The sequence below is a fragment of the Echinops telfairi genome, unplaced genomic scaffold, assembly GCF_000313985.2.
Source record: "Echinops telfairi isolate 266 unplaced genomic scaffold, ASM31398v2 ScPeMD7_6080;HRSCAF=6971, whole genome shotgun sequence".
NCBI lineage: Eukaryota > Metazoa > Chordata > Mammalia > Afrosoricida > Tenrecidae > Echinops > Echinops telfairi.
This window is the reverse complement of record NW_022109980.1, coordinates 4,892,058-4,917,515: the sequence shown is the minus strand read 5'-3', so window position 1 is coordinate 4,917,515 and position 25,458 is coordinate 4,892,058. Positions and strand designations below refer to the sequence as shown.

At 38.4% G+C, this 25,458-nt stretch overlaps 1 non-coding gene and 1 pseudogene across 1 annotated transcript; both read right to left on the bottom strand.

Moving 5' to 3' along the window:
- The window catches only part of LOC105979551, a 117,043-nt pseudogene that overhangs the window by 47,103 nt on the left and 44,482 nt on the right, over nucleotides 1–25,458 (bottom strand).
- Nucleotides 20,681–20,785, bottom strand: LOC115871578. Its single transcript, XR_004047363.1, has one exon. It is a non-coding gene; the product is annotated as a U6 spliceosomal RNA (small nuclear RNA).

Here is a 25,458-nt window from a genome sequence, read left to right as displayed (position 1 = left end):
ATTAAATACACAGCTTTGAAAAAAATCCATTTTGGGGGGTGGATTTTTGTATATGCAGGTAGTTTTTGACTTAAGAGTGAGTTCCATTCTAGTGACGCCATTGTACATTTACTCTTATGTAAGTAGAATCCTTTTTTTCCTCATTATGATTGATTTTTATTGTCAGCATCCATAGATCTGATCGCTATTTGTCTTCGGAGGTTGAGAACTTACAAATCCAAAGAGTCTTCAAACAGTTCCTGGAAAAGATCTATTATCTTTTGATTCTTTTTTCCACAAGTTTTTGAAGCCGTCTTGCATTTTGCAATGCCCTACTTACATAAAAAATACACCAATCATAAAAGTTTACTGCAGTGATGAGGAAGAGTTGGACAGTGTTAGCAGATTGTGACTTGTGGAATAACTTCATTTATGGAAGTTTGTGGATTATCCTGGGCAATGGGAATTACATTTAGTGTCAGAAATGTAGCTCATGTTCTGTATTGTCTTCCTTCTGCCTGCCTCCCTCCCTCCTCCCATCTGCCCTTCCTATCTTTTCATATTTCCTTGTAACTTCACAATGCTTCCTAAATCTGCCTGTTGACTTTAGCAAAGCATCAGAAATTAAGTCAATGCTTTCTAGCAAATGAAGCCCCTGATTTAGTTTAGAAAATATTTTCAGCTAATTCTTCAATGTGGTTTTTTGAAAACTTCTTTCTTTCCTCTTTCTTGTTATTTCTTTCTCCTTGTGCATTTATTTCTTCTTCAAATTCCATTAACACTTGACCTGTTAATCCTCTGTCTTCATGATATAGGAAAAGTTCCACCTTACTCATACTAAGTTCTAAATTCAAACTTCTTGCCATATGGATGATTTTTCCACCAATCTTTTTCAGCATGCTCTCTTGGCCAAACACTTGGCATGTGTTCACACACTGCATATCAGTGTTCACACATTCCATATCCCCTGCATTCATTTTCTGTAACTTCCTTGAATTTTATAATTCTTCCAGAAATCATGTATTACTTCCTTATCCCCAACTAGTTCAGTTTTTGCCTGAGCAAATCGAGTCTGTAGATAGTCTGCCTTGAAAGTAACAAGTATACCTTGATCTGTAGCCTGGATCTCAGCTATCATAGTGGGAGATAGATACAAGTTGATCTAGATCACCTACCTATGGAGGATACTCTGGGATATTATCAAATAACAGCAGAATCTTGATGGTGGCAAGTTAGATTCTTTGTAACTCTAATATATTGACACTTGGAGGACCACCTATAATCACCGAGTTGGTCTATATCTGGGGAATGGGATCTCTGGCTGTGCCGTCAGATGGTTTCTGTACTCTATGCCTAAATAAAAAAGAAGGATTAAAATTTAGCCAATAGCTAGTATGCTCTGCCACTGTTATTACTATTATTTGTTGTTGTTTTAGCTGCCATTGTTGTTGTTTTATTTGGCCCAGTCTCATGGCAGTTTTGTGCACAATGGACCAAAATCCTTACTGGTCCTCCATCATATCTATAATCCACTGCAGATTTCAGCTGAATGAACTATAATTTTTTTACTGGGTGGTTTTTAGAAGTAGATCACCAGGCCTCTCTTCCACATCTGTCTTATTTTAGAAGCTCTGCTGAATCCTGGACCGAATCATAGCAACTCATAAGGCCCTACTGATAGGTAAGGGAGGGGTGGACATGAGATGTGTGGACTCAGAATTGAACGCAAATTTCCCCACAGAAGGAGAGAATTCTACCATTAAACCATTAGTAAATTAAGTATAATATGCTGCTGCTGCTGATTACCCAATTGATTATTATTGCTATAGCCCATCTCCCTAAGAAATGAACTTTCTAAAATAGCAGTGGTTTAAGACCAAGCTACCCTTATCTGTATTACTGAGGAATAAAATTTGAATCATGCCCAAAGCCCAGCTCAAAATATCACAAAGTAAACTTAAACTGCTTAAAACCTGAATCTTTGCCATACGTGGCCCAGGCTGTTAATAAATGAGTTATAAAAGAGAGTGAATTACAAAAGCAGTGCAGCCACCTGCACTGAATTCCCTACTGTTTTAATGAATACCTTTCGAAAAAAAGTGGCAAGAGAAGATTGCTTGAATGGTTTCTTTTTTGCCTTTTTAGAAACCATTTCCCAATAAAACTCTCCAGCAGGTTCATTTTGAAATTTCAAAGAATAATTCTTTTGTGAAATATTTTCTGAAATTGCTTAAGTAATAATCAATACCATGGGAAATGTATACCTTTCATAATATACACCTTTCTCATTGTTCTACTGTTTTACTGTAGCCTGAAGTGCCACATCATTTTATCTAACCTTGGTAATTGTACCAATTGGTGTTTTGGGGTGCTGTTCAAAAATGGGTATTTAACAGCAACCTTTCATACTGTATCCTGTCAATGTAATGATATATTTGTTACTCAGAAATGGAAGGAGAAGCCACCTGTCAGTAGTTATCACCTGTCTCGTGGAATGTTAATGGCAATGCTAATTCAATTTTGGAAATAGTGAGGCCATCAACTAAATGATCAGTATACTACAATGAGCCATGCCTGATAAGGGAAGTATTTAGAAAGTCATCATTGAATTTGTTTTTAGCTTAAATTGTTGATAAATCTGAAAATGAGAAAAATGTAAATGCATATTTATAAAATTTATTTTTTTTAAAAGGAAACTGGGCTCAATCTCATGTTTTAAAATAAAATCCTCCACAACATCTAGAACAATATCTGGGATATAAAAGCTAATGAATGATTTTATATAAAGATATAACTATGTTTTATCAAATATAAGACACTATAATGCTTAATCAAATGGGAAGCAATGCTGACATGCCTGCCTTACATAAGGACACAGGGGAACAAGTACTGGCCTCCAAGCCATGAGATGTGATTTTCAGGATATCCTCCACGTTGCTATGTGGTGCTGAACCGCTTTATGTCTTTGGTCCTTTTTCTGTATGCAACATGAAGGGGTGCAGTTAAACAGCTTATGGTCCCTTAAAGGCTATGTGATTCACTATATTATTTTAGTTCTATAATTATCTAGATACATTGAATTAATTTACTTAAATTGAAAGAGTGAAGAGCCCTGGAGGAAAACAGTGCAAACGTGAGAAGTTCATATTCCCAGTGATGATGAGTTTTAATTAACCCATCGTATCCAGGATGTTTGAGTGATTGAGTTTGATGGCCTTCAAGGATCTTTCTAAACTTGAGACTTCATAATTGTTGTTGAGTTATAAATTCAGTCTCTTCTGATCTCTCTACAAATGCTTCAGCAATCTAAACTGGATGCCCCCCCCCCACCATCTATATCCCGCCTCATCAGATAAATTGGAAATAACCCAATGGCAACCAAAAATGAAGATCATCTGAAAGTATGTTTGTGGTGGGGGGACTTTGATTATAAATAAGATTAAAAACATTCATTTACATAATCAGTCTAAGGGGCTATACTAGAGTAATGTAGGGATATTTGTAAAATGTCAGTAATATCCAGGCAGGAAGAGAAATAGGTTATCTGATATAGGAAAGATTGGAATGAAAATGATGGGCTACCTTGAAATTGGGGCAGAACACAAGGACTATTACCTCAATAATGATCATTCTACGCACAGAATCCTTTTCCAAGGTGTCTAGAGGGGACACCATGATTTAACTCTACAATTTTTAGAAGAGTACTTATTGCGATCCAAACAACGCCAACAATTCGATTCTGATTCATAGCTACTCTACAGAATGGAATAGGATAATTGTGTAGGGTTTTCAAAGTTGTAAATATTTACTGAAACAGATTTCTATATCACTCTCCTGTGAAGAATCTGGTGGTTTTGAACCACTGACCTTTTGACTATAATTCGTGTGCTTAAAACATTGCACCACTAGGACTCCATAATTATTGACCAATATGTCAAAAGGAAATGAGGTTGGAATATTTTAAGGTGAATTGGCTCAGTGCCCTTCAGATTAATTCTACAATTTGAAGCTTGTGTACTTTATGGTACTCAGAAGTGGGAGAGGTTTAACATTGTCTATAACTAAAGACCACCACTAGTCTGTCAGTTTGCTGTACTGTGGTGGCTTGTGTGTTTCTGTGATACAGGAAGCCAGGGCACCAGTATTCCAAATGCCAGCAGGGACTCCCAAAGTGAACTGGTTTCAGCATTGCTTTCAGAGTATGGATGGACAATAAAGAAGAACAACTCAGTTCCTCACTTTGGAAAACGGAGTCTCTGAAAATCTTAGCATGGTCAAGTCCTGGAGGCCTAGTGAATGGAAGCAAAACATTGTCAGAGAGCTGCCATAGGTTCAAGTTGGATTCAGAAGAGGACATGGCACAAGCGATATCATTGCTGCTGTCTGATGAATCTTCACCAACTCTTTTGAACTTTGTACTTGGTTAAGTGATGTTCTCTTGAGCTCAAATGGTTGATTAGTCCAAAATCTGCATAGTTTTCTTATGAGTGGGTACCTCCCTGGTGTTATTGTTCAACCTATGCACTTTTATATTGTTTGACTAAAAGTTGAGGCATTGGGCTGAGTGTAGTATGGCATGAAGAGTGACTAAGATCTATAGTCTTAGAGATAATACATGTCTCCATAGGACTGTTAGCCTGGTCCTTTTTTATAATTTTGAATTTGCTCCACATTTCCCCCTACTCTATGTAGTAACCTGTACTGTGATTTTTTTTCACCATGGTCAGTAGTGGCAGCTGGGTACTATCTAGTTCTGGATTGTGTGGTCCATGAATGCACTGAATCATTGTGGAAGTTTATTTTTTAATTACTTATTTCCACGTGTCTGATTTTCTTCACTGTTCGTTTCTCCGTCCTACTCACTACTTACAAAAAATGCAGACCATTGTCTTTGTAAACTATGTTATACCAACCGACTGATTGGTCCTGTGACGACGGCCCTAAAACCTCCAGCCCTAATGATACCTTTCCTTACAGTGTGTGGTTTGGGCTGGAAAATGTACATATACTTACCTCCTGTTTGCTCTAAGTAAAAAAAAAAAAGTATTGCTAGTAGCGGTGTTCATTCATGCAATACATGTGTGGATTTAGTCACACCAAAATGGATTTAAGCCTGCCTCTGTGATCATCGGATGGACTCAGACAAGCTCTCCCTGCTATGCATTTGTCCTGGTGCTGTTTGGGTGCCTGCAACAGAAAGGCTGAATTGAACAGTGGCCTCCCGGGAATGTGCTCGGTCATTTTGTCAGAAAGGTTAGCACAGAAGGTGAAGGTGACTGTTTTTCTTACACTCCATAGGGTTTATCTTGATGAATTTTCTCAACGAATTATAGGATGATAAACTTGGGCATACTGGGAAGTAGTTTTAAGGTACTTGAAACCTGCGCTGGTAAAAAAAAAAAAAAAAAGACCAGCAAAGTTGTACTGTGCTGAGAATTGTTTTTTCCATGATAACAGTGTACCTGCTCATTCATTGAGACGAGCAAAATTGTTCTATGATAATATTGTTGGGGGATTTTGCCTGGCTAACTCCTGCACCCCCTGACCTTGTCCCGTCAGACTGTTTTTGCTACCAGAAAGTCAAAGAACATTGAATAAAAACACGATTTGAGTTCTTTAAGGGCACTCAAACAGCCATGTTGACATTGTGAAGTCAAGGGCACAGAACTCTTCGGGAAAAAGCTTGGAGAGACTGAAACACTGCCTTTAGGAGTGTGTAGACCTAGATGGAGGGTGGGTCGCAGACAGTACCTTTATAGTTTAATATTTTTGCTTAATAAAAGTGCCTCTTTTTTCATATCAGTGTTTTTTGTTGGTTGGGTGGTTGGTTTACTTAACCTTGTATAACAAGTGTATGGAAAAATTCTTTTTTAAAATTCCATTTTTCACAAATGTGTTTATGGCATATACAAATATGTATGTAGAAATGTATTTTTACCAAACATATGGTTGTGGGTGTAGTCTCTCTTACTTACTCATACCTGTTATTTTCGCCTGTTTGTCCGTGTATCTGCTTGTAGATTAATGTTTGTTATTACCGATAATACACAGCACTGTTGGCGCAGTGCCTTAAGCATTGGGCTGCTAACCGAAAGGTCTGCAGTTCAAACCCAACAACCACTCTAGGGAACTATGATACTATTATCAGTTCCCACAATGATTTATGGTCTCAGAAGCCCTGGGGAGCAGTTACATTCTGTCCTATATGGTCACTGTAAGCTGGAATCGACTCTATGGTACTGAGTTTGGGGTGATATTACCAATAATACAGGATTGTGTATGTACTCTTATTTAGTTGTGTTGTCTTTAACAGTTGTGCACCTCCTTCCTTTACATTGTGACATTGTGCTGGTCACGCCTTTATTGGTTGGTGCTGTGGGTTAAACATTGGGCTACTCACCTACCAGGTCAGTGGTTCAATTCCAACAGGTTCTCTGTTGAAGAAAGTTAACACTTTCTGCCTATAGAGACTTATAGTCTATGAAACTATGGGGAAGTTCTCCTCTGTTCTGCAGGGTTGCTATCTGTTAGAATGGACTCCTTGGCAGTGGGTTTACTAGCTAGTGACTGCTTTCCCTCTCTTCCATTCCTATCCCTGGGAACCATGATGTGTGTGTGTGTGTGCATGTGTGATTCTTATCTTGAATTTTATGATAGTAGATTCATTAAGCATGTGTCAGTTTGCGATGGTTTTTTTCACTTCAGGATAATGTCCTCCAGGTTCGCTCACATTATGAGATTTCTTTTTCTTTCTTATTCTTCAATGATGGGTTTGCCACTCTGCTGGCTGGCTTGGCTAAACTTAGGCACGCACCGTCTCTGCCCCTGGTGAGTGTGATACAGACTGGGCCTGTATGCGCTGTTTAATGTTTGCTGTGTATTTAAAATAGGCGAGAGTGGGTTTGTCCTGGGGCTCTCCATTGGCTGTGTATCCTGGATAAAATCGTGGCCCCTGCCCAGCAGGTTTGGCTTCAGGAGGAGGTACTAATGTTGTATTTCTCTTCACCACCTACTAGTCTGGGCTCTGGAGTGGTCTGGGGTGAGTGGAAGCAATTATCAGGTTGCTGACCCATTCAAAACACTACTTATAAAAATTTTAAATGGCCATGATGTATCAGGCCAGTAAACAATTCACCGTTAAGTTAGTCCTCTTCTTCTCTATTTTCACTCAGTTTCTTCTAGTTAGTATTCATTCCACCTTTTTATCCTTTGCTCTGAAGCTCAGGATGACAGAATTTGAATCCAAAACTGTTCTATCTGGTTTCTTGTGTCTTTGTTGTAGAGATTTTGGGTAGCTTGTCTGCCTATTCTGTGATTTTTCCAGAAGTTTCCACTCTGTAAATTTTTTGGCATGAAACAATGAACAACAATAACACCAAAAAACTTGAGTAACTAATAAATCAGATTATTAGCATATAAGCATATGAGAAAGGCATGCTCAATATAATTTAGCTTTTACTAATATAAATGTTGAGGAAAGGAAGTGTGCAAACTCATTGCATTTCCTGGTTAACGGAACACTACATTTTTTTTATTTTAAAACTGCTCTGATAAAAAAATTAAAACAAAAAAAAATCAATGACTTTTCTTCCTCAGTACATAGAATCTAGAGAACATTCTGGAAATTTCGGTTAGTTGATGGAAGATTTTTTCAAATCATCAAGAGAAACAGTCTAAGCATCATAAATGCACAAATAAAACCATAGAGAACTCTCTGGACTCTTTTTTTTTCCTATCCTGAGGGTGTGGATAGGGGTTATGTTGTTAAAGCTGTAATACAATCTCATTTTCCTCTGCCAATTCTTGAATTGCCTCCTGCTCATTTCCAGCAGAGGTATTAGAGTCTAGTGGAAAAAGCACAAGCTTTGGGATGTGAAGAGACTACAGCGCAATTCTAGTTCTGTTATTTGACTGCTGTGTGATTTAGGTAAGCTATTTAACTTCTCTGAGCCTTACTTTTCTCTACAGTGAAATGGTTTTCATCCCACTTAGTGTAAGGGTCATGGTGAAGATTGAGCGAGATACTGTAGGTAAAGTTCCTGTCATATAGATGCTTCCACTGCAGTCAGAATCTCATTATGTGTTCTAAAGGCAACTTTCAAAGTGCAACTTGCTTTAGAAACCCATGAAATATGATACACAAATAATGGTCTTTGAAAATGGCATAGATATTGTGGAATGTATACAAATGATTGATTTGAAAGTATTGTGCTGAGATTTTAGCAAATGCCAATTATAAAATACTAATCTGAAATAACTAGAGTACATGTTTGAGTCTTAAAGCAAATTGCTCTTTGTATCAAATCACTATCTCACATGTATTGATTGTGAAACCATTCATTAGTTACTTGTTTGATTGTGAAACCATTCTTTAGTTACTTGTGACTATGATTACAGTGCCCGCTCTGTGAGGTCGTGCATTGCTACAACAAGTAAGACTTGAACTAAGATGGCAGAGACAACAACTATTCTAAAGAAAAGAAAGTGCTTTATAAACCTTCATTTACATAGAAATAAGTAATAGCCAAATAATGAGTCAGTCTTCTAAATTTGCAAAATCAAGTTCTCAGGGATATTTCATTAGTAAATGTCGAACTGTTGTATATATTTTATAGGTGCTGCATATGAAAAAACACACAAACAAACCTTTAGCTGTTATGCATTTATTTTGTAATGATCTGTAATTTTTGAGTTTTTTTCTGATATGTCTGCAATGAGGTGTTTTTTATTATTGTTGTTGTTTATCAAAACCTATTTTATCATCCCTTTCTTCTAGTGACACTAATGTAATTACCATTTTATGCCCAATGATTGATTTTGCTTCTATGACAGCTGTATGATTTTCATCTTCATAAGCATCTCTTGAATGTATTCATGATTAGGATCATTTCCAATTTATTCAAGAAGAAATACAAATACATTCTGTTAATTTAAAAACTTCAGAGCCAATTCATTTTTAATAACATGTTTTTAACAATAAACCATTTTACTTATTTTCAAAGATATTTAAACCTAAAGGAAGGGCATATAATTTCAAATGGCTTCAAACTCAAATTAAAAAATGCCACCTTTATAAAAGGTAATTCTTTTCCCAGCTATTTTACTTCCTTTTGTTTTATGTAAGTCTTTCTAGTCTATCTTAGGTTCAAATAAATATTTGCCAATGCTCTTCAGATTATCTCATTGAGCCATTCACAATGTCTTAAATCAGTTTTATTTCCCTGAGTACAGCATGTAGATAAAATTGTCTTTATTCACCTAAAGTATTTCTTTTTTAATTAACAGAGAATCTTTTATTATTGAAAATGATCTCCAAAGTATAAAATGCTATGTACATACTGATGGCATTTTAAAGAAAAAAAATAGAATCTATTTAGCTTCTGCCCATAATTTTTCTGGCAACAATTTCAAAGGACAATAGTCATTTAAAATTTAATATTGTCTGGTGTTTTGGAAAGTCCCAATTACAACATTATAATTCACTGGATAATGAAATCAGTGTTCAAATAAAAAGCATCACATTAACAGAGCAACTCCATTGTATCTTGGCGTTGGGAAGTTTTCTGTAATGCATTGTTTCATGCCACCAAATTAAAAAGTGTCTTTATCAACATTGAAATGCACTAAAACTTAGTGTTTTGTTCTCTAATGCATTTGCAGTTGGGCCACTGCTTATGAGTTGTTGGAGGATGAGTGGAAGCAACACCTTTTATTTTATGCCCATCTGCTACTTGGAGTGTATAACAAAGCATTTCTGAAATCCTGAGCTGACTCTGACAGACGCAGAGTATTGATGGAGTAACTTACCAGCCAACTACAGTCTTTCAAGGCCTCTTGAATCCTCATTAGGCAATAATCGTTCTTGTTCCCATTTCCTCACTGAAGACCCTTATATCAAAAACCAAACTCACTGCCCTCATGCAGATGCCGACTCATAGTGACCCTATAGGGCTGGATAGAACTGCCCTTGTGGGTTTCCCAAACTGTAACTCTTTATGAGAGTAGAGAGCCTCCTCTTTTTCCTGAGGAGCCGCTGATGGTTTTGAACTGCTAAACTTGTAGTAGTTAACAACCCAATCTGTAACCCACTCTCCCTTGAGTTCCTTTTTGGCCATGGGATGAGTTATGAGTACCGGTTCATTCTTCTACAGATGGAGATCTGATTTTGCTGTTGAAGAGGCTTTTCTTTGTCTATTTAATATTTTTCAGTCCTTTAGTCAATTGCCTGTAGGCGGATGTATTCTTGCCCACCAATGCCAACCTGTCATATCATGCCTTCCCTCTAGGTGTTTGTTCCACTATATTATCAAGGATGAATGAGAATAAGAGAACCAAAAATATAAACAAGGAGCTTTGTACTGTAAATCGGTCACAGATGTCATGGAAGAACAGAGAAGCCAAATAGGAACACTGAGGCTATAAGCAACGGCAGGGAGCCATCACAGCCTCTAGGGTGAGGAGGAAAGGAAGGTGTCTATTGACAGGGAAATTTAGGAGAGGAGAACCAGGGTAAAGGACCAAGGAGCAGAAGGTTCTGAAAACAAAATAGTTTCTTTGGGCTTTTGAAAAGAAAATGAAAAACAAAAGGGTTAAAGTGAGTTCACATTTTTGAGAGAGGAATAAACTTAGATAAACTAAGTTAATATTAATAACAATAAAATTAATAATGATGCCAATGACAATGATTGATGATCACAACAGACAAAACTTGTAGGGCACTTTGTGTCAAGTAATTGTTCTAAACACTAAATGAGATGTCTGTCTTAACTTCAATAGCCTGAAGCATTTTCAAAACCAAACCCACTGCCATCATGTCTGTTTAGGTTCTTGTTGTGGTTATGGGCCTTTGAATCTGTCCTGATTATATACTACAACAGAAGCAAACACTATGCCTGGTCTTGTGACGTCCCGCAGCCATTGTGTCTATACATCTTCTCAAGGGCCTCCCTCTTTTTTTGCTGCCTGGCTACTTAACCAAGCATGGTGTCCTTCTGCAGAGACTGGTCTCTTCTGACAACATGGCTGAAGTATGCAAGATGAAGTCTCGCCATCCTTGCCTCTCAGGAGCATTCTGGCTGTCCTTCTTCCAAGATATATCTTTTGGCAGTCCATGGTACTTTCAGCGTTCTTTGTCAGAACCATCATGCAAATGCATGGATTCTACTGAGTTTTCATTCTTCTGCCATTCATAGCAGCCCTTATATAGATTGTCTGATGCTATAAAACATTACAGGAGCAAACACTTCATCTTTCTCCTTCTCATTGGCTCCTTATAGACCGCCTTTCACTGGACTGGCTGGAGACAGGTACCGGCAGTCCACTTCCCAATGCAGTCTGCCTAAGGGCAAGAGTTATCTATATCTTCGCTTAAAGATCAGAAGGCATTCAATGGAGGTGCAATGCCTGTGAGGACTCTGCAAATGGGTTTGGGCTGTCACTGTCATCCATAGCCTTCTGCAAATGAGGGGGCTCAGAATTTCAGCTCTGATATGGCACTTCCCAAGGAACCCAGAGGGCAAACAAACTCATGAATGGTATTATTAAGCCCATTGGTATATCCCATGAAAATTTGACTATCAATCTCCAAACCCAGGACTCATATCCCATGAGGTTCTATAAGCAACTTCAGCAGCATCTTTTTTTTTTCTTTCCTTCTTATAAATACATCTTTCACACTACCTTTCCCAAGTCATCTTTTTTATAGGTGTACACCTTATTGACTGCAATTGTAGGAATGAGCTGTGCAACCCTGTCCTTAATCGATATGGTTTTAGCATCGCAGTTAACTCCCTTTTCCTCCTACCTTCCACTATACTTTCTGGAGCCCTGAAGGCTGCTGAACTCTTGAAACAAATGCCCTGAGATAATCTTTTTAGCTTTAACCAAAAATAACCTTGTAGTCATTTTAAAAACAAACAAAGGTTTAGCTTAACTAATCAAGAAAGTTGGCCTTGAGCCCTGAGCTTTTTGGTGATTTATCAAATATGGACAGTGTGACAACAGCACCTCCAGACATTAGATAGGAACCTGAAAGGACATTGAACCTCATAGCAATAGAACTGCTTCTGCCTTTACGAGAGGAGGAAGCCTCATCTTTCTCCCAAGGAGTGGCAAGAGGTTTCGAACTGCTGACTTTTGGATTAGCTGCACAACTCATAATCACTCTGACACCATGGCCTCTGTATGTATCTACAAGAATATAAAATAAAACCTTAATATTTTTAAAAGAGGATAAAAGGAAGGATTATCAATATTACTAAAGCATTATCAGTTATGTAATGTTTTTAGGACATGGTAAATTTTCATGATGTTTTTTCTTGGTTTTAAAATTAATTAATGAACTTTGCAGAGCGTATGGATATACAGAAATCCCTAGGTGATGGGAATAAAGATTTCTCATAATTTTCACATTTATATTAAATAATACATGTGCAGATATTATAAAATTAATATCTGGTATGGACTTATACATCAATTATACAATATATTTAAGGCTTTTCCCATAGCATTAATAATTCACACATTATTCCATCTTATTGATGTGGTGTCCTTGCTTCAATAATTCTGTAATCATTGAAAATTTAATTTTCAAATATGTGCTTTTATAAGTAACTTAAAGATCACTCTGTGTTGAAACAGGATTATCTGTAAATTTTGGTCTCCATCACCAATTATTTTCTCAGGTGGATTCCTAGTACTAGATTTTTTGAATCAGATAATAAGCATATTTTAAAGCGTTTGATACATATTGCCAGTGTTATTCTGGGTAGATAAGAGAAACAAATTCATTGACACTCATATGTGTGAGAGAGAACTTTATATCAAAGAGTAATTGAATATTAAAAAATCACCGCAGCCAAGTCCATAAGTCTGATATTAGCTCCGTTGTCTGATATCAATCTATAAATTCCCCTTCAGACTCACACAACACATGAGATGATACTGAATGCAGGAAGATCACAGGCCAGGCCAGGGATGGAAAGTCTTGTGGATCCAGTCATGGTGGAAGCATCTCAGTGCTGGCATAGGTTTCCACATGGTTTCTCGAACTCCAGGGCTCTGGCTGCCTTCAGCAAAGCTGTGTGTGTCTTGTCAGGAGGAAGGAGTGTATGTCCCACCTACAAGGAGGAAGACAGGACTTCCCAGAATCCTCAAGAGAAGACCATGCCCGCACAGAGGCATAATTGGCAATGACCTGATTGACAGGCTAGACTCCACCCCTTCGCTCAAGTTGACAGGAGATTATGTAACTACCACATTGCCAAATTTTATTTCAGAAAGATTTTGCAGTTAATATATTTATTAGTAAAAAAATAAAGACTTTTATTAGTAATGATTGAGAGTATCAGTTTATTGCCATTCTTCCCAAATATGAATATTGATCATTATATTATCGTTGGAATCGATACATTCAAGAGCTGCCTTGTTTTCATTTTTGTTCAATTGTTTTGAGAGCACCCAGTTACCTACTGAGCCTATTTCATAACTTTTAGCAAATGGCTTAAATGTTCAGCAGCTATTAGCATTAATACTCTTATTTGTATTACAGATGATTTTCTTAGTGCGAAGTTAAATTTTCTCCCGGTTTATTCCCATGATGTCATAATTATTTCCTGTAGCCATTCATTTGTTATGGTAATTCAAACACTATATTGACCAATTCCGTTGCAGGCAAGGAGTCCTGGTGGCATGATGGGTCCCTGTGGGTCTGTTAATGGCAAGGTCAGTGATTCGACACCAACTGTATCTCCTTGGGAGAGTGATACAGTTTTCTAATCCCATGAAGAGTTACAGTCTTGCAAGCCCACAAGGGCAGTTTTATGAGTCGACCTGATACCAGTGGGTACTGTGCAGGTACTGAGCCAGGGCGTGGCCATAGAAATCCACTGAGTGTATCTCGTGGCGCATTCATTGACTTTGTCCTCTTTACGCCATCACTTCGTATTCCATGTAAATCTGACTCCATTCCTCCTCTCTTTTGCTTTGCCTTATCAACCTTTGAACAGGAGTATGTTCATTTTACCGGGTAGCGCATTTGTCTTGAATTTCTACCTCATCCGGTGTAAACTCTTCTTCCAGGCTTTCAAGGTGAGGTCGATTATCTGTCCTATCTATTTGATTTGATATGACTTCTTAGTGTATATGCCCTCTAAATACTCTCCCAGGCACAGCATGTATCAAAGTCAGTCCTATCATCGCTCGCTCTGGCTGCTCTTCTGACCTTATCTGTTTTCGCCGTCCTTCAAGACTAGCCTGTAACTGAATGAGAAAGGTCCATCCTGTCTTAGCTCACTTCCTCCTCACCCAGCTCTTCATACTTGTGTGGCCTTGAGGACCTTAATGCACCCAGCATATTTCCTTGCACATAAAAGGCACTATTTTTTCTTTTGCTCTCACCTCACATGATTTTTCCCATGAAGACTACCCAAAACAGGGATTCTTCTGAACTAATCTCTCTCTCATTTGATTTGCAAAACTCTCTCTCACACAAACCAAAGTCATCTTGCCACCACCACTACCCTACCTAGAACAGAAACGTCATAAAGTGAAACTTGTCTGTTGTGCATCCATTATGTCCGCCCCCAAATGCTCTGAATAAGACGGAAAATACTAGGCACTTAAGAAGTACTCAGTGGTGGGTTTGCATATTTTGCCAATGGGCTAGCATTATCAACCTTTTTCTCTATTGGTAACATATGATTCTGTAAACATATACATTGAGGACTCTGTTACCTATTTTTTTATCTCAGTGTGTTTTCTATAGATACCAATTTGTTTACAGCTTGTTTTTTTTTTTTTAATTTAGTAAAGGACATTGTTTGAGTCATAAAATCTTGATATAGGAAGGCATTTTTCAATACGTCTTTGTTGGTTTCAGACTTGTTGGGTAGGGGATTGGAACAAATATTATAGTGATTTAAAATTTCATAGGAAAGTGGGACCAGGAAATTAACGTATTTAATTATAGGGTTTGAATGAGTTAAAAAGATACTCGATTTTTTTCAAGGGATTAGGCCAGGAACTGGGTCCTTATTACAGGAGGCCACTTGGGCCCCCATTTAGCCAGTTTCTGGCACACTCATTGACAGGAATAATGTAATGATTGTGAAGAACCACCAAGAGTAAGAAATAAGGTCCTCTTTGAATCATAAAGCTTTAAACATGAAAAATAGTATGCATATGTTTGAGAATGATGAAAAGTGTGAACTAATTTCATATTGTCCTTCCAATTATGAATGTGTTATTTCTGGCAAGCAGGTCTCTTTAAAATTGCATATACTTTTTCCTTGCCAGGGAGGTGAGAGAAAAACATTATCAGCCTCTTTATACCCAGCTGGGGCCAGGTGTTATTCATTAACATGTAAATAGTATAATTACTGCCAATTAAGATTTTTTAAAACAATTGAAATTGATGGGAATACAATTATATCACCTATTAAAATTTAAAAATATATATACATCTTAATGTAGGTTTCTACAAGGCATGTAATATAACTTGCAGTCTTAAGTACATGCAGCTTCAAGTTGCTGGTCTTTGTTGAATGGCATATATGTAGCTATGATGGAAAATGCATTGGCTGGGTTTATGATTGAGGTAGTTTATTGTGCCAACCTGGACCATAAACACATGTGGGGTTAGTTGAAGGGCATAGGGATAAATGGCTCAGTGAGCCTCGCCTTTCTATTTCTCGAGTCTCTTGCTTTGTGATGGTCGGACCAGGGTGCAGCTGCCTTAGCCAGTTCCTGCTTCAGCCGGCAAGGCTCACTTCCTGCAAGACGCCCCTGAGGAGAAGCCACACCGATGAAGCCAGTGCTGAAATGCTTACACATTCACTGATTCGGCTTTCCTCCTGAAGTCAGCATCATAGTGTGTGTTTTGTGAGATGGAGGAAGACATTGTGGATTGGTGTTGGACATATGGGTTAATGTTGGACTTGTGGCCTTGGGAAGCACTGGGCTGGGATGTTTTCTTGATGTGAACTTACCCTTTATATAAAACTTTCTCTTACATATATGAGTTTCAGTGGATTTGTTTCTTTAAAGTACGCAGACTAACACAATGATCATGGACAAATATTGTGGTTTTATTAGGAGTTGTATTGATTCTGAGCGGTTTGACAATAGATTAATTCACTCGGCAAATATATCTTGAGTTCTTTCTGTGTATAAGGAAACCATGTTAGGTTCAAGATGATGAAACAGGCAGCCATAATCTTTGACCCCATTGAGTTTATGCTCTAGCTGGTCTCCACAAGTAAACACACAAAAGGACATAAAAATAAGCACCACAACATTTAAATATTGGTATAAGCACTCTGTTGTAAAATTAAAAGCCACTCCAAACCCACTGCTGTCGAATTGATTGTGACAATAGCCCCCCGAGGGTATAAATCTTTACTGGAGCAGAGATCCTTCTTTCTTCTGCAGAGCAACTGCTGGATTTGAACCACTCACCTTGGGGTGAGCAGTCCACCATGTACCAGACAGAGCCACCAGCACCCCTTCCTGTCAAATAAAAGTGTACCATTGTGATTTCTCAGCCTTTTGCCTAAGATCAAGTGTAGTAAAAGAGGACCAGCAAGAAAGCAAGATGTGGGAGCTGAATGGGAACATTTTAGGAAGCTGTCTAGGAGTAAGCCCCCTGTCACCTGAGCCCTGATGATTGAGCAGGTAGAAACTAGGAATAGTAGAGACGAGCAAGCTAGCAAAAAGAACAGTAATAGAAAGGTGGTAAATCAAGATAAAAGCAACATTTTTTAAACAGTTAACACAAAGAGTACATTATCTATCTACTTCAAAATAATAGGAACCCTGGGGGCATACTGCATTGAGCTGTTAACTGCAACATCAGCAGTTTGAAACCACCAGGTACCTAATGTTCCCAGAATGCTTACAGTGTCAGAAGCCCACAAGGGCAATTCTACCCTGTCCTATAGGGTCACTATGACTCAGAATTGACTCGATGGCAGTGAGTTTGCAGTTTTCAACATAGCGGTTGCCTCTGTGTATCTAGGGAATAGCATAGAATTTGGGAGAGCCAAGAATTCACCTTCAAGAGTAGCTGTAATTTTTCAGTATTCTACTATGCTATAGAGAGCAAATGTGACAAAGGGTTTACACTTGATAAGTGTCTTGGTGAAGGATGATGAGTGTACTCTCAGTGCCATCAACGCGATTGAGTTATTTGATCACTTAAAGAATAACTGAGGAAATGAGAGTTAAGAAAGTGGAAGTGAGCTTTGTTTTCAGGAGCATAAATTCATTAATTTGCTACAAGATAGAGTTAAAATCTGGTATCTACTCTTAATTATACTCACTGCCCTCAATCAATACTGATTCATAGTGGCCACCCTGAGTTTCCCAGACTGCAACTGTTTAGCTGTTGATGTTGCCGAGTGCCATCAAGTTGGTCCTGACCCATCATGGCCCCCTGTTCAACTGAACAAAACACTGATGACTACACACCATCCTCACAATTGTTGTTGTTACATCTGCTCCCATGGTTGCAGCCACTGTGTGACTCCATCTCATTGAAGGACTCTCTCTTTTTCTCTGTCCTACTTTACCAAGCATGGTGTCCTTTTCCAGGGACTGGTCTCTCCTGATAACATGTCCAAAGTATGTGAGACAAAGGCTCACCATTCTTGCTTCTAATGAGCATTCTGGTTGTACTATTTCTACGACAGACTTGTGAGTTCTTCTGGCAGCACAGTGTACCATCAGTATTCTTCCCTAAGACCATAATTAAAACGCATCCATTCTTTTCTGATGTACTAACTAGGAGGTAAGGTGTGGCAATCTACTTCCAATAGCAGCCAATGAAAACCCTGTGGATTACAGCAACCCTACTTAGGGTTTCTGAGGCTGTAAATCTTTATGAGAAAAGATATCCTCTTCTTCCGGCAGCAGAGTGGCTGGTGGTTTTGAATCGCTGACCTTGGGGTTATCAGTCCAATGCTTAATAGGTGCTTTAAAAATTACTTAGGCAACCTTAAAGAAATATATACAATGGAAAACCACCAAGACTCTTCAATTGGAAGTTGCTTTTATTTAAATACCTGCCTAACCGCAGACAGGGAGCTAGAACATTAGCACTCAGTTGTGTTCAGCAAACCTTTGAGTCACTACCATATGTAATACACGTCCTGGACTACAAAAAAAAAAAAAAAGAATAGGATATAGCCCATATGTGCCAGGAGCTTTCAGTCAACTTAATGGGATGAAAAAGTGAAAAACCTCATTCACTGCATAGTGGGATCAGGGTAAGAGGGCAACCCTGATGACATGTTCGCTGAATGGGAAATGACTGCTTTGCTTTCACTTCAGATAAAATGGTGCATAGTAGACAGATACTGATTATTCTCATCACATTCGAATAGAAGAAAAAATCGTGGAACTATTGATTGCCATCAAACAGCAGTTTGAAAGCAGAACTTTGAACAGATTCTTTCCAGTTCAGCCTCACGCTGTAGATTTTCATTTTCATCGAAGCTGTACTGAATCAGAGCCTATATTTTAAATAGTTCCCCCAGTGAGTCTTATAGATCTCTAGCTGATTCTTATGTATACACCTGGGGATCTAGTTAATAAGCAGATTCTGATTCAGTATATCAGGGGTGGAATGTGATTTCTCTGCAGGGGGGTTGGAACAGAACGGCCTGACTGTTAAGTAGCAACATGAAATTCAGCTATACATGAATATCTTCCACAATCCAGGACAGATTCTTTCTCTCTTCTAAAAAACTACAAAGCCCACTTTAACCATGAGCATCAGTGCCCCTATCATGCAAACCTTACAGTTAAGGCTTGAATATTTATAGGCATTTTGACAACCCAGACAATAGAGGGTGCTCATCTTAGTGCTGTTGTAGTGGAAATACCACAAATGGATGGCTTTAACAAACAGAAATGTATTTTCTCAGAGTTTAGGAGGCTAGAAGTCCACGCAGCTCTAGTATGAAGGTTTCTCTCCCCTGCGGCCTTGGGGGAAAGTCCTTGCCTCCTCTCAACCTCTGTGGACCCAGCATTCCTTGAAGATCTCTGTGTGTGTTGGCATCTGTCGTCCTTTGGTTCTAGGAGACCCTCAGTATTCCACACTTCTCTCTTGGGTGGTTGTAAGTTCCCTCCTTTCCTCCCACTTCTCTTTAATTGTCTCTCTTGTGAGACAAAAGATGTTACTGAATCTAGAGTGTGACTGGAAACACAGTCTTGTAAAGTGTTCCCAGATGATAAACTGCACACTAACCTTGCCGACTTAACATATAGAGGTTAGAATTACAACACTCATTGGAGGATCATTCCATTAACTCACAGAGAGAGAACCACATAACAGTAGGAATTGTGGCCTAGTCAAGTTGACAGCAATTTGGAGGGACACAGTTCAATCCATTACATGTACAGGTCACCTCTTGACTCTCCGAAATTGCTGTCCTTCCCACATGGAAAGCACATCCACCCCATCACATCTTCCTGAAAGTTAAAAATCAGCTTGAAATTCTAAGTCTCACTTTTGAAGCATTTAAATCAAATATGATTGATACTTTAAGTGTATTTCATCATGGGGCAAATTCCTCTTCATCTTGGAATCTACGAAATGTAGACTACAAATGGTCTGTTTCAAAAATACGATGATTGGATAGGAAACACACACTAGATATGTCTATTACAAAGGGGAGAAATTAGAAGAAAAGAAGGCATAGTGGACGTCAAACAAGTCTAAGAACAAGCAGAGCAAACTACACTGTTGCTGAAGATTTGAAGATAATCTTCCATTCTCTGAGACCAGATTCTAGGTAATGTCCAGTCCATCCAGGCTCTGCTTGTTGGCCATGCTTTCTGGATTCTGTTTGGAGGCCCCTTAGCCCTGGGCTTTAGCTCCACATTACAGATCCACTGAAATGGCTACTTTGTCATCCCCTTGGCTTTGGGCAACCCCATTCTTCTAGTCCAGGCGTCCTCAAACTATAGCCCGCAGACCACATGTGGCCTGCCGAGGACAGTTATCCAGCCCGCCTGGTGTTTTTGCCCTGTTTGTTTTTGTACTTCAAAATAAGATATGTGCAGTGTGCATAGGAATTTGTTCATAGTTTTTTTAAACTGTAGTCCGGCCCTCCAACGGGTCTGAGGGACAGTGAACTAGCCCTGTTTAAAAAGTTTGAGGACCCCTGTAAGTCCTTCTACCCCAAATGCTCAGGCTCCTATCTGACCCTTTTGCCTGGCAGCAGCATCTCCTCAACTTAAAAATGATGTCCCAGACCCTCAGGCACACCTTCACAGCAGCCCCACTGTGGAATGGAGTGGAGATCCTACTCTTGGAAACCTGAGTGGTTGTGGCCACTCTCTGAGATCTAGGCAGCTCTGCTGCCCATGCTCCTCTCAACAGTTCCATTGACCTCCAAGATTCTTCAGAGATCACCCTTTCTGTCCTGTTCCTGAAGAACAGGAGATATAGTGCCTTTGCTCTGTTTCCTGCTCGTAGCATTCCTAGAGGTAGACCGTCTTCTGTCCTGTCATTCTGTCCCCTTCAGGCTAATATTGTTTGCTTCTGTGCTAATTGGTTAGAGCCATCAGGTACAGGTACAGGCTTAATCTCTGTCACAAAAGTTTATAAAAATAATAAAATCCATGTTTTTAATTTGTGAAGACCATTTTTCAAACAGTCAAGGTTTTATTTTCATTTTACAAAGTTATTAGTATATGTTTTCACATAGAACAATTCACGAATTTGCATGCCATCCTTGATCAGGGGCCAGACTAATCTTCTCCATCATTCCAATTTTAGTATATGTGCTGCCAAAACGAGCACCAAGTTAATTTGTAAGTCCTTCTATGTCCCCTCACATTTTACTGTAACTCTCAAGGAGAAACCACGTGACCCCTTGACGATCTTGGACATTTCGTATGCCACATATAACACCCTCACCAGTTACAGGTTCTACCTTCTACCAAACATTCGAGCCACATTGCAACAAGTTCTTAGCCAGTGCAGAAAAAGCATCATGCTTCCTCCATTGTTCAAGCACATGCTCATCATTTTCTTTTAAACTTTAAAAGCCTTATCAGAAGTGCATTTAACCTCCACATGGTTATCAACATTCTGTTGCTGAACCATATATAGTCTCTAAGAGGATACAGGCTTTCACTGTAGCTCTCCTCATTGTCTTCTGAACTCTCACCAAAATTGCTCTTTGACAGCCATGACTCTACCAACAGTCTTTTTAAGGCAATCTAAAGCTTTTATTGTTATTCATCTTAAAATTCTACCAGCCTTTGTGCCTTACACAATTACCAAACCTCTTCCACATTTTTTATGTCTGTTAGAAAAATACTTTTTCTGGTACCAAATTCCATTGTTTATCATCTGGTGCTTCTACAACAGAAATGCCATAAGGAAAATAGTTTTAACACACAGAAAATCTGAAAATAAATTTAAAAGAACAGAAAATAATTTTCAATGTTAGGAGGCTAGAAATTCGAATTCCGGGCACCAGCTCTAGGAGAAGCGACCTTGCTGTATTGGATCTGGGACCCACTTCTTGTCTTCTTTCAACAGATATAGGCCTGGTCTTCCTTGTGGCTATTGTGTCTTGGCATCAATCTTCCATTGAATCTCCAGGTTCGCAGCTTAGAGACCTGGCCCCTAAGGACTTGCTCTACTCCTAGCTTTTCATTCCTCTTTCCTCACTTACCTCTCCTTTTATCTGAAGTAAGACAAAACATGTGCTACAAACTACAGCATGACTTGAGTAAGAGTTGGCTAAAACCAGCGTCTGATTGACTCACAGCCTCTGTAAGATGGTAACTCAAGTCACATTAATTTTTCTTCTTTATATATATAGAAGCTAGGATTCACACAGATAAAACAGGGGATACCCAAATGGAAGAGGACTGAAAAATTGTGGGAATCCTGGTCTAGTTATGTTGACACATTGTTGGGGTGGGGGGCAAATTTTAATCCAAAGTAGTATGTTATATATAAATGTTATATTGCCTGAGATATTGTGTTTTCTATTTTTAATATAAAAATATGTTTTCCCCATTAGAACACAATTTTCTTGAAATCTAGTGTTTGGTTCTGGTTCCAAGATGGGGGCAATTAAGTGATTGTTTAAGAAGAGAGAAAACCACACAGTTATCCTGCATTTTAATGTTTGCCATTTCTATTGTTCATAGATTGTCTTGGATACAAAGTGCATAAAATATAAGGCAAAGGTCAAAGGGTCCATCATGGCTTCGAAAACAGTGGTCTCTGGTGGGAAAGCAATGTAGTGTTATACTGCTCTCCATAAGCAGGACCTGCTGAATGGAATAAGCACAGATGGACTTCAAATTAATATTTAATCCAATACCAAAAGCACTTAAAGGAGAAAGGGCGATGAGTCCCTCATAAGAAATCACTTCTTTCTCAGAGCAATTATGGTTCCACAAAGATAACACAAATAAGATGGTCATAATCTCCATAGGATTAAATCATAAGTCTGGAGGTAAAAGTATGTCGTTGGCTCTTTTTAATTTTTCTTCATTTTTTTAAAAGAAAAGCGACTTGTTTCTGAGTGCCATGAAATGGATCAAAATTAAAGCTAATGAAGTGACTTTGATTGAGAGACTATCTCAGACCATGAAAGTGGAATAAGTGACTTTTAATTGACATCACTGTATTATTAGCACACACTAGAACCAAGCAGTCCTTATTAATCTTTAAAAGGAATGGTGCCTGTCATCAAGTTACAGTTATAATTTCTTCCCATTTCTTTTTGAGGCCAACTTCAGAAACAAATCCCTTAATTAAGGTTGGGTTCAGAACTAGCACATGCTTTTCACTTTCAACTCCCATTTTGTTCCAAGATTTGGCAAATCTTTTAGTAGCACAGTATTCATTGAGTACTACCACCTTAAAGTGATATTTCATCTTAATGATCTGAGAAAGAAATGATTGAATCTACTGTTTGAATTAGAGTTTTAGAACAGAAACATTTTGGATCTATCCCGTAGGTCTTAGGAAAGGAAAACAAGGCTGTGTGCTTGTCAACTTACTGGCTGATATGTTTACTCCATAGAGAATCAGCTGCCTAGGCAGGAGACCAAGCTCTCCTATGAATAAAATACCATGTAGGAATTACATGGAAGGTGGTTCCTTTTGAGGGGTGGGGGTGGGCTGGAGCATGATAGTTTGGTCTTACACAAGTACCTTGGTGGCATTTAAAAGCTATGTTTACTTTTTAGTGTAAGAAGTTAAAAAAAATCCTTTCCAGTTATTCATTCAAAAGGCATTGAACACCTACTGTTCATTTATTCACAATTTATTTGTATAGCACCTAGTACCTACCATGCCCTCTGCCACATATTTGAGATACAGGATTGGACCACATAGACATAGTCCTTGATTATGAACTTTATATCCTAGTGGGAAAAGGAGGTACAGAAATCAAATTAAAATATTTGATTACAGATATAAATACCAGGAAGAAAAAAATACAAGATGTGATGATATGTCAGAGAGTAAGGGGATTGATTGTAGAAAGTATTTAACAGGAAACTTAGGGAAAACTTATCTTTGGTGGTGATAGGTCAGAGACATCTAATGCATAAGAATGTACAACCATTCAAAGTAGGATGAGGATTAAGAAAGTTTCAAGCACATTCAAGGGCCCCGAGGTAGAAAATACATGTTGCTAAAATGCGGTAGACTGAGGACATTAGAGCTCAGCCAAGTAGGGCTCAGGTCACATAGGACCTTGGAAGCCATTGGAAGAATTGAAACTAATGGGTGGGCACATCCAATTTATTCTTGAAAAAGTACTTTTAGCTTGAGTATCACGCAACAAAGTTATTTGTCGGTTGACCATTTTTTACAAGTACAAACACAAAGAGGTTTAGTCATTTCCCTGAGTTGACAGAGCTGGAAAATGCTGCGTTGGGATTTGAACCTGGGGTGTTGTTTCAAAATGCAGGATATGAATCACTACATTCATTTTCACTTGAGTCTAATATAAAACGTGATTGTAAATGGCTTTATGTCTCTCTAACCTTAAGTGCTGTTGACCTCATTATATTCATCGTTTTATTCTCTATGTTCCATAGAGTATGGTTTCTAGAATCACTGTGATGATGGTTCTGTAATATTGAGTCATCTTCTTATATGCTTATCTACAGATTTGTTGAATTGGTCATATTTTATATACAAACAAGGCTTATTTTAGTGTAGGGTTTTTCTTGTATTTCTTAGCCCCCTTCCTTTTGTAGCTTCCATTAAAAGTAGAGGCAACAGCAGTTTTCTAGTTATCACAGAAACCACTACCCAATTCTGTAACTTCTGTTATAATGACCATTATTTATTGATGAGATTTGCCAGCTAAAACTCTTTACCCATATTTCCTCCCACAGGAGCTTTGGAGGGAGGTTGTAAAATTATGTTCTTGCCTAGTGAATTTAATTCCAGAAACTTCCATCTAACTAACTTTGTGATAATCAGCTCCAGCAGCTGTGCGAAAATCAGAGCCATTTGACCTCATCGAGAAAAATGAAGCATTGCTAATTGGCTAATCTATGTATTATTATATTTGGTTTTTTTAATGCTATGGTTTTGAGTTTGCTTAGCCATATGTTAAGAACTGCCATTTGAAACCCATCTATTTTCAACATCATATACAGGAACTGCCCACGTGTAGAAAAAAGGGTTGGTTGACTGAAATGTATAAAATCAAAGTTATCTTTCATTTAATTTGCCCTTATTGCATAACAGCTAACTACTTTTAGCCCTCAAAGATTGAAAAATTGCTACAATCAATTGGTTTTTCAACATACTATTTTGAAAGTAGTTTGCCTTTATAAAATAAGTTTTTAGGATTCTAAAGAAACCCACCCCACCCCCTCTCTGTTTTTCTCTCTCTTTCTCCTAGGCTCCATCTGTCACTGTGTATATGTTCTTATCCTTCTTTTGTGAATATTTTGTTATTGTTGTTGTTTTAAGTATGATTCCAATTTTCTTAGAAAATAGTGCTGCTCTCCTTTGGCTGAGAAAAAATATAAATTTATGACTCTAAAAAATGTATTGCTCACAGCCAATGGTCCCTATTTACTAGGAGCACGAGTGAAATAGTAGCAAACATCACAGAAAAGAAATAAACACATAAGGCTGATGATAGCCTATTTGAGACACAACATCTACTACCCTGAGACCAAGAGAACTAGATATTGCACAACCTTCAACTTTGAAGGTTCTACAGAGAGGCACAACAGATAATCCTCATATCATTGTGAATGAGGGGAGTACAGAGTGGGGACCCAAAGCCCATTTCTAGGCAACTAGACATCCCCTTACCAAAGGGCTGCTGGGAGGAGATGAGCCAGTCAGGGTGAAATGTCGCAATGATGAGACATACAATTTTTCTCTAGTTCCGAAATGCTTCCCCTCCCCCAACTATCATGATCCCAATTATACCTTACAAATCTGGCTAGACCAGAGGATGTACACGGGTA